We start from the raw sequence: 8,123 nt of genomic DNA on the forward strand, positions 1-8,123 counted from the left end.
TAAGGAAGGTTCCAGAGGGACTGGTTGGGGCACCAACCAGGGCACCAGCTGGCTCCCCAAAAGATGGTCGGTTGGCCCCCTCAGGACAATGACTCCAAGGTCTGGGGAGTCCTAGGTCTCTGCAAGGTGCCTGGGAGGACAGAAGAGTGCTAGGGGCAGGACATACCAGCATTCAGCCTCCTCACCATCACTTCCATGCAAACCAGACTTTAACCAGCTCAGTTCTGCTTTCACCTGCTTTGATCAATTGAGGTCCTCATACATTCGTTTAGTGAAAGGGATCTACTTCTTAAAAAACCAGCCTCCTAGGGGTTGGGCTTGGGGGTGGGGAACAGAGGTGCTGAGCAGCAGCTGATGCTTTTGTCCCACGAGGCAGGGGTCAGAACTGTGATAGAGGAAGCATGGGGAGGCTCTGCCACTCAATTTAAGGCTCAAGGCAGTTCTATGAGCTAAGGATGGTTTTCCCACTTTACGCTACACAAACTGAGTCAGGAAGACACGAACTTGCCTGCCCCTGGCCACGCAACCAGAATCTCCCATCTCCCCTGGGATGGTAGCAATTCCAGCACCTATTGGTTACTGGGAAGAGCCTTAAATAGAGCCACCTCTGTCCCACTCCAGGGAACACCACTCATGGTTTATTCTAGAGAGGCAGCAGGGTACGAGGACTGAGAACCCAGACCGCAGGGATTGGAATCCTGTCGCTACCAGCCTCTTACAACCTGTGTGAACCTGAGCTGTTCAAATGCCCTGTTAAACAGGGATAAATAATAGTGTCTATCTCATAGGGTTATTGTGAGATTAAGTGAGCTAATATTTGCAAAGTTCTTATGATGGTGCCTATCTCCTCATAAGCGTTTTTAAGTGAATGTTAAAGGAATTCACTTAATTCTGTGTGGCTGGTGCCCCCTGGAGTTGGTGCAAATCAGCAGACGAGGAAGGGAGATTGGTGCTGGGGCAAATCCGAGTTCCACCCTGGGCCATTTTCCACAACCTTGGACATGACTCTCTTTCTGCCAATCGTTGAATGATGATGGAGCCTGGCAAATCCTGCAGGAAAGCCTGCTGAGATCAAAGCCCAGCTTCCCACTCCCAGCCTCCTTTCTGAGCTTCTCCTCACATACCCCTCTTGGCCACTATAAAGGTGAACACTCTGTGCCCTAAGCGGTTCTCTCAAGGGGCCTGGGAGTAGCGCCTCAGCATGGTGAGGCAAAAGAGGACCAGAGACCTGGCTCCCCTGGCCATGGCACACAGGGGCATCGGACCCCTTATAACTCACATCCCAGCCTTCCCTGCAGGGGCCTCTCCTGTGGCCTCCCAGCCTCCCTCAGCTTGTCTCCTGGTCCTAGCTGTTCGAAGCCACAGGGAGGGGCTGGAGTTTGGGGCCCCGGCTGAAAGCCTCGATGTCTTCCAGGTGTGGGGGAGGCCCAGCTGGATGGGCAGGTGCGGGGAGGGCCACCGCAGCTGCAGGGTGTCTGGAAGGCATTCGGGCAGCTAATGAGCGAGGGATCTAATTAAAACATTGGAGGAGGAATCTGGGCCCAAGCCGTGTGGAGCAGGAAGTGCAGGCCGGGGGCCTGCCTGGGCCTGGGTTAAGAGGGAAAAGTGCTGGAGAGGCAGGGGCCAAGAGGTGACACAATAATAGCCCCAACCCCACCCTTCCCAGCCCAGCCTCCTCCTCCAGGACCTAAAATCACTTGGATTCTGAAGCGACTGGGGGCTTTGACACCATACCACTTCTCTCGGCAGAGAGAAGCAGCCCTGGGCTGAGGGCCGAGGACTGAGGATGGGGTTAGGGATGAAGACCAGGATGCAGCCCAGCTAAGTCCAAGGTGTTTTGGAGGACTGGAGATGAGGGTTCAGGGTCCCACTGAAGAGAAAGCCAGGGAAGATCTGCCAACCTGGTACCCCATGAAAGTGGGCATCCGAATGGAATGAAGCTGAGAACATCAGTCTCCACCATTGTTACCCCATCACCACCATCACACTGTCACTGTCAGCACTGTCACCACCACCACAAGCACCAACATCACTGTCACCATCACCCTCAACCCTCGAACACTGGTCATTGGCCCACAGTGCCCTTGAGAACTCCTGCCTCATTCCTTCCCCCTGGGCCCCGTGTCCAGCCTCCCATTTCTAGTCTAGCAGATTCCAGTTTCCTTGTCTTCAGTCCAACCTTAACGCATGCTCCCATCCCTCACCCTGCCCCTGCCAGTGCCCTGGACAGGGATCCTCAGACCCAAGAGGGGTTCCAGAGAGGGGCAGGGCAGTGTGGATCCCCAGTGTCTACACACTGTGGCTTCTGCTAGGACACACCAGCCCTAGACAGACATGGCTCTTGGCTCTGCCCTTCCTGAAGGTCTGTGTACCCCAAATCTGGATTTCCCTGTAGTCCGGACCAAAGAACGTCTTGTGGAGGAGATATTTCCAGATAATTGGCTCAGGACCCCAGTGGTCTGGGTGAGGCTCTGTCCAATCCCCTCCCGCACATAATCCCACCACTCCCCCACCCCTAGGCTGACGCTCTTCCTCCCTCACATCCCTGCCCCTCCCACCATCCCTTCCCATCTGCTCCCAATAACTCCAGCTAACATCTCCCAGCGTGCCTTTCACCTCCTGGTCCCTGCGGGAGGACTGAGGAGGCACGACACCCCCCTTCTGGTCCCTGACTCAGGGTGTTAACGAGGAACAGGTTTCCCGCCAGCTGTGGGCTGGGCCCTGAGACGGGAGTTTCCTCTCTCCTGCCTTCCCTTTATTCTTCAAATGGCCCAATTTCCCCAACAGATGCCGGGGGTTGAAAGGAGAGAGGCAGGTGGGGAAAGTGAAGGCTTCTTTCTGGAGTGGAGGTGACAGAGAGGGGAGGAGAAGGTGGGAGCCTGGTGAGGAGAGGGGACACTTCCTCAGTAGGTGCGAGGGGAGCGAATGAAGTGGCTGAGAGGAGCCACAGTCCAGAGGTGGGAGGGGAAGTCAAACAGAGGGCAGGCCTACATTCCGGGGGCGGGGGGGGGGGGTGTCCTAGGGGAGAGCTGGATGCTGGGGTCCCCCCACCAGCCTGACCCTCAGTCTCAATTCCTTCCTCACCCCATCCTCCCCATCCCGCAAGCCCGGGGGCAGGAGTCTCTCCCCCTGGAGCCTTCTGAGGGAGCCCTGGCCCTCCAGGAGGACTGACTGCTCCGCTGGCCCAGAGTGGCCTGCAGGGCACAGGGACACTCACTTGCCCAGGTCTATCTGTCTGCTTCCCGGAGGGCAGCATCAGTCTCATTTGTCTGCCCTCCTTGCACAAGCTCCTGTGCTCGGCACACACTCAAGACATTCTTGTTGGCCGAATGAAGAAACGAAGAACGAGTGAAGTGATGGCACTCATACAAACTGGCAGCCCAGGAGACAGCACGGAGCCCATGGGGTCTGCTTTCCCCTCCTTGGCTGTGCAGGCTTAGGCAGCTTCCTTGCTGTCTCTGGCTTCAGGGGGTTGGACTAGCTGAGCTGAGAGTGGAGGATGCTGCTGTCTCCCCAACCTGGTAGGATCTGAGGGCCTGTAGCTGAAGGTGCACGCAGGACCTGCTTTGCGAGGGCAGAAAAGGCAAACCCAGCTGTGGGAGCTGCAGAAGTTGGGGGGCTTCTGCGGGGAGTTGAGCTGAGCCCTGCAGGTGGCAAGCTAGGTGGAGGAGAAGGGGAGAGCTACTCCCGCCCCCAGGGAGGCTGGCACGTGAGCCACCCAGCTTCAGGTGTGAACCGGGGCTCAGCCCTTGGTCTTGACTTCCAAGAAGGAGAAACTCCCCAAGAGCCTGGATTATTGTCGCAGGATGTATCAGTGCCTGAGACCACCCAGAAGTTCTCCTTGGACCTGACTGTGTTCCCTCCTGCTGCCCGGCCTGCCGTGGGCGCAAACTTAAATGGTCAGAAAGGAAAGAGACTGCGAGCCTGCTGCCCTGCTGCTCTTCTCTGCTCTCCCCATGGCCCAAAATGGCCTCTACGCACATCCCACCACTTAGCCTTTGTGGGCACACGAGGACTCGTGGGAACTAGGCATCTTGGCGCTCACTCTCTGTGAGATAACAGAAAATAAATATCCATCTCCTCCCCCAGTTCCTGCCACTCGGCTCCTGAAACCCTTGCAATTTCCTAAGTGATAAGAGCACTAGGAGCATCTTTTGTTCTATTGAGGTGACTCTGGGGGGGCTCCTGGATGGGGGCTGCTCACCAGACAGACCAAGCCATGATTACAAGCTTGGAATTTTCAGCCCACTGCCCATTCTCCAGAGAGGAAAGAGGGGCTGGAAATGGAGCTAATAATGGATCATGTCTCACGAGGAAGCCTCCATGAAATCCCAGTAGTTTACCGGGTTTGGAGAGCTTCCGGGTGGGTGAACACATCCACGCACTGGGAGGGTGATGCACCCCAACTCCATGGGGACAAGATCCTGCACTCGGGACTCTCCCACACCTTGCCCTATGCATCGCTTCATCTGGCTGCTCATCCGTATCCTTTATCATTCCCTTTAGCAAACTGGTAAACTTAAGTGTTTCCCCGAGTTCTGTGAGCCATTCTAGCAAATTAATGTAACCTGAGGAGGGGACCACGGGAACCTCCAATTTATTGCCAAATTGGACAGAAGTTGTGGGTCGCCTGGGGACCTGCTACTTGAGATCGGCATCTGAAGTGGGGTGGGTGCAGTTCTGTGGGACTGAGCCCTCAACCTGTGGGATCTGGTGCTGTCTCCAGGTAGTGTCAGGATTCAGTGTAACTGTAGGACACCCAGCTGGTGTCGCAGAGAATTGCTTGGTGTGAGGAAAAACCTCCATACATTTGATGGCCAGAAGCATCAGAAGTGACGTGTTTGGAGTGAGGAGTAAAGGAGACACACAGGAGAAATCCACGTAGGGAAGAGCTTGGTTTTTCCCTCCGCAGGGGGTAGACTGAACTGAATTTTTCTGATACACTCTCCAACATTCCCTGTGCGTGTGTGCGTAACACCCAGCAGAGCCGGCTCTTGAGCATGGTGGGGGCCATGCTGGGGGGCTTGGTTAAGGGACACTGCGCTGAGAAGGCAGGCCTGGGTGGACCTCTGAGCTGAGGCACCCCTATTACCTCACTTGGGTGGACACAGTCATTCTGCAAAGGTAAAAACGTCTGTTCCCAGCCCATGCCCTGGTCCCCCAAGGCCCTCTCCCCACCGTCTCTCCGTCCTCCCTTCTCTCTTCCTCAACATCCCCCACCTCCTCCATTCCTGGCGGAGGGACTCCACTTGTCACTCTACTAGGAGGGTCCTCTGGGATCCCAGGGCCCCCACTACATACTCTGAGCCTCAGGCCCTGGGACAAACAACCCCCACGACCCCTACCACGTGTGAGGTCCAACCCATCCCCCAGGAATCACTGGGGAGAGACTTCACTGGGCAGAGAGCTGGTGGACTGGCTGAGACGGGCTCAGGGGAGGTAGGTTCCCTCAGGCTTGTCCACGGGCAGAGCAGCGCTGTGGACACAGCCCCTGATCACGATTTAATTAGCTCCTCAGAGGCCACACAGCGGATGCCCAGGATTCTGTGTGGTGGGAACCCCACGAGAAGCTTCCCCAAGGCCTGGCTGCCTCTGGCCTGAGGTGCCCTTGCCAGGCCAAAGGAAAATGCCAGCGTCCCACAGCCAGGCCCTTGATGAGGGGCCAGGTGGTGTCCAGGGCAGAGCACGGACCTCACACAGGGAGGACAGATTCCAGGGCTCACCTGCTCTGCCACTTGTCTCTGCCCATGAGCCTGTTAGCTCTTCACGGGGTGCAGGGAGCCCAACTCTGTCTGGAAAACCTCTCCTCATCTGCACTATTCCTGGGGGTCGATTTAAACTAGGAGCCTTAAGAGGGCGATGTGCACCCCCAAAGAAGTGGTGCTCTGGTGGGTAGACAGGGGCTTTCTCAGAGCTCCCATCAGTCCAAGCTCTCAGGTGGGTCACCTCCTCCAGGAAGTCCCCTCATGGGGCACTCCCTTCTGTGTTTGTGGTCCCTTGGCCCTCAAGCGTGAGCACAAAGCTACTGGCATCCACTTGCTTTCACTGGGGCTGGGGAGACAGTAGCCCTGAGCCCAGTCACCAGTCAACCTTCTTCTTCCCACGGTACCCCAGCAAGCACCCCTCACCCCACCTACCCACGGGAAATTCAGTGGGTCCCAGGGGCTCAAGCAGGGGTTCTGGCCTTCTGGGGTTTGTCATGCTCCCAGCCTCCACGGCACTCTGCACCCAGCCCCCGGGCTGCAGGGCCCTGGCCCACGGGCTGCTCCGCAGGGAGGATGCTGATGTTCATGCTGTTCTGGGGCCGCCACCCTCAAGAGCATCCGAGATCTGCTCTGCTCCCTGGGGTCCTCAGAAAAGTCCTTCCAAGCCCCGCACAAGCCAGCCTACACCCCCGCAGCACCAGCACCACTGCCTTCCTCTCCTGCGTCTCCACTCCCCTCCTGCCAGGGCCCACCCAGCCGGAACCTCTTCCCCCTCGGCAGCTCCCACAGGAATCAGTGCCTTCCCAGGGGTCTCCCATGCCCTGCTCTTGGTCAGACGCCCCCATGCCCACCTGAATGCCCTGGAGTCTCAGCTGGGACCAACCCTGCTACCCACGTGCCTCTCTGGTCTTTGCCATCGGTTCTCAGGGTCTCCAAGGGCAGGATCTGTGTCTCCACCATTTGATCATGGACTTACTGAAGGCACACGCTCTGCCTCTGCCATCAGACTATGTGCTCTCTGAGGCAGTGGCTGTGCCTTCTCCGTTGATCTTTGAGCTCTCTGAGCTTGGGGGCTGGAGATCTGAGGCTCCCTGAGAGGATTGTTTCTCCCACATCGGAGAAACAGGGGCAAAGACCACATCTCCCCCTTGTATAGTTTGTATTCTAGGGCCTGCCATGCCTCTTCCTCCCTTCTCTGGGCTCCCTAAGGGAGAGATGTGCCTCTCCCATCAGACCTGTGTCTTCGCCGTCAGACTAGTAGCTCCTAACGGAGCACGCCGGGCTGCATAATTCACAGGGCACAGTACCAAATTTAGAAGCTGGGCCTCTTTTTCAAAATTATTAACAATTTCAAGGTGGTGACAGAAGAGCAGTAAACCAAGTGCAGGTCCCTTCTCAACACAGGGCCCCATGCACAGCTCATATGCCCATGGAGCTGGCCCTGTAAGGGAGGGACTATACCTCCTCGGCTGACAAAGTAGAAGGTAAGGAGCTGAGAGGCCAGATGGGAGCAAAGCCAAAGGGAATGGGAAGAGGCCTGGAGGTGAGCAGGGCAGGCCCCAGGTCTGGAGGAGGGACAGACAGGGTCACCTCCAGGAACAATGGGGCATTCAGGAGCAGCCAGGCTCCTCAGCGGCCCCGACGCCAGGCTCCACCCTGCAGTTCGTGTTCCACTCGCCGAGCAGGCTCTGGCAAGGGCTCAAGTAGGAGAAAGTTGAGGCTGCGGAGGTGGCCGCGGTGGAAACATCTATTTTTACCCTGGCGGGCGGGGAGGCAGGTCAGCGGTGGCTTTGAGTGAGTCCCAGAGCAGCCACCACAAGGGCCAGTGAAGGCCTGGGACAGCTGTGAGGGAGTCGTGGGGGGGATGACAGCCCCAGGCAGCAGAGGGCCACCCAGGCAGCCCACCAAGCAATGCCAGGTCAGGCCCTCCTCCAGCCAAGGAGCAAGAGAGCCTCCCTGGAACAGGGCCTCCCATCCCCGGCTCTGCTCTCCCATGCTCACTCCTGTCCCTGCCGTGTGACGAGGTTGCCCCAGAACAGAGCCCCGCCCCTAGCCCCCACACCCATTCCTAGTTAAGGACCACCACCCACCTCTCCTAGGTCCCTGAGGATGCTCTGGGCCATCAAAGTCGAGGAGGGTAGAGGGAGGAAGAGAAGGTCTCAGTTAACTTACCCTGACGAAGGAGACCTGCTCAGTCATCCTCAGCTGGAGTGGAGGGTGGGTTGGCCTTTAAATAAGAAGCCAAGAGAGGTGGTTGCTGAAGCCAGCAAGTGAAGCACTGGTAGGGGAATTTGGACTCTGTTCCAGCCTGGCACCCTGCTTGGGTGGCTCCTACCCAGCCCCTGGGTGAGGCCAGCTAGTGCCCACCCCTGCCTCCAGCAGCCACCACATCAGGTCCCCCACCTGTCCTCCCTGAGA

General features: G+C 57.6%; 1 long non-coding RNA gene across 1 annotated transcript in view; it reads right to left on the minus strand.

Moving 5' to 3' along the window:
* The window catches only part of LOC138917668 (uncharacterized), a 56,875-nt gene extending 48,752 nt beyond the window's left edge, over positions 1-8,123 (minus strand). The window contains exon 1 of the long non-coding RNA XR_011425983.1: positions 7,878-8,123. This is a non-coding gene — a long non-coding RNA (uncharacterized lncRNA). The remainder of the gene's footprint in view (positions 1-7,877) is intronic.

The sequence above is a fragment of the Equus caballus genome, chromosome 15 (genome assembly GCF_041296265.1).
Source record: "Equus caballus isolate H_3958 breed thoroughbred chromosome 15, TB-T2T, whole genome shotgun sequence".
Classification (NCBI taxonomy): domain Eukaryota; kingdom Metazoa; phylum Chordata; class Mammalia; order Perissodactyla; family Equidae; genus Equus; species Equus caballus.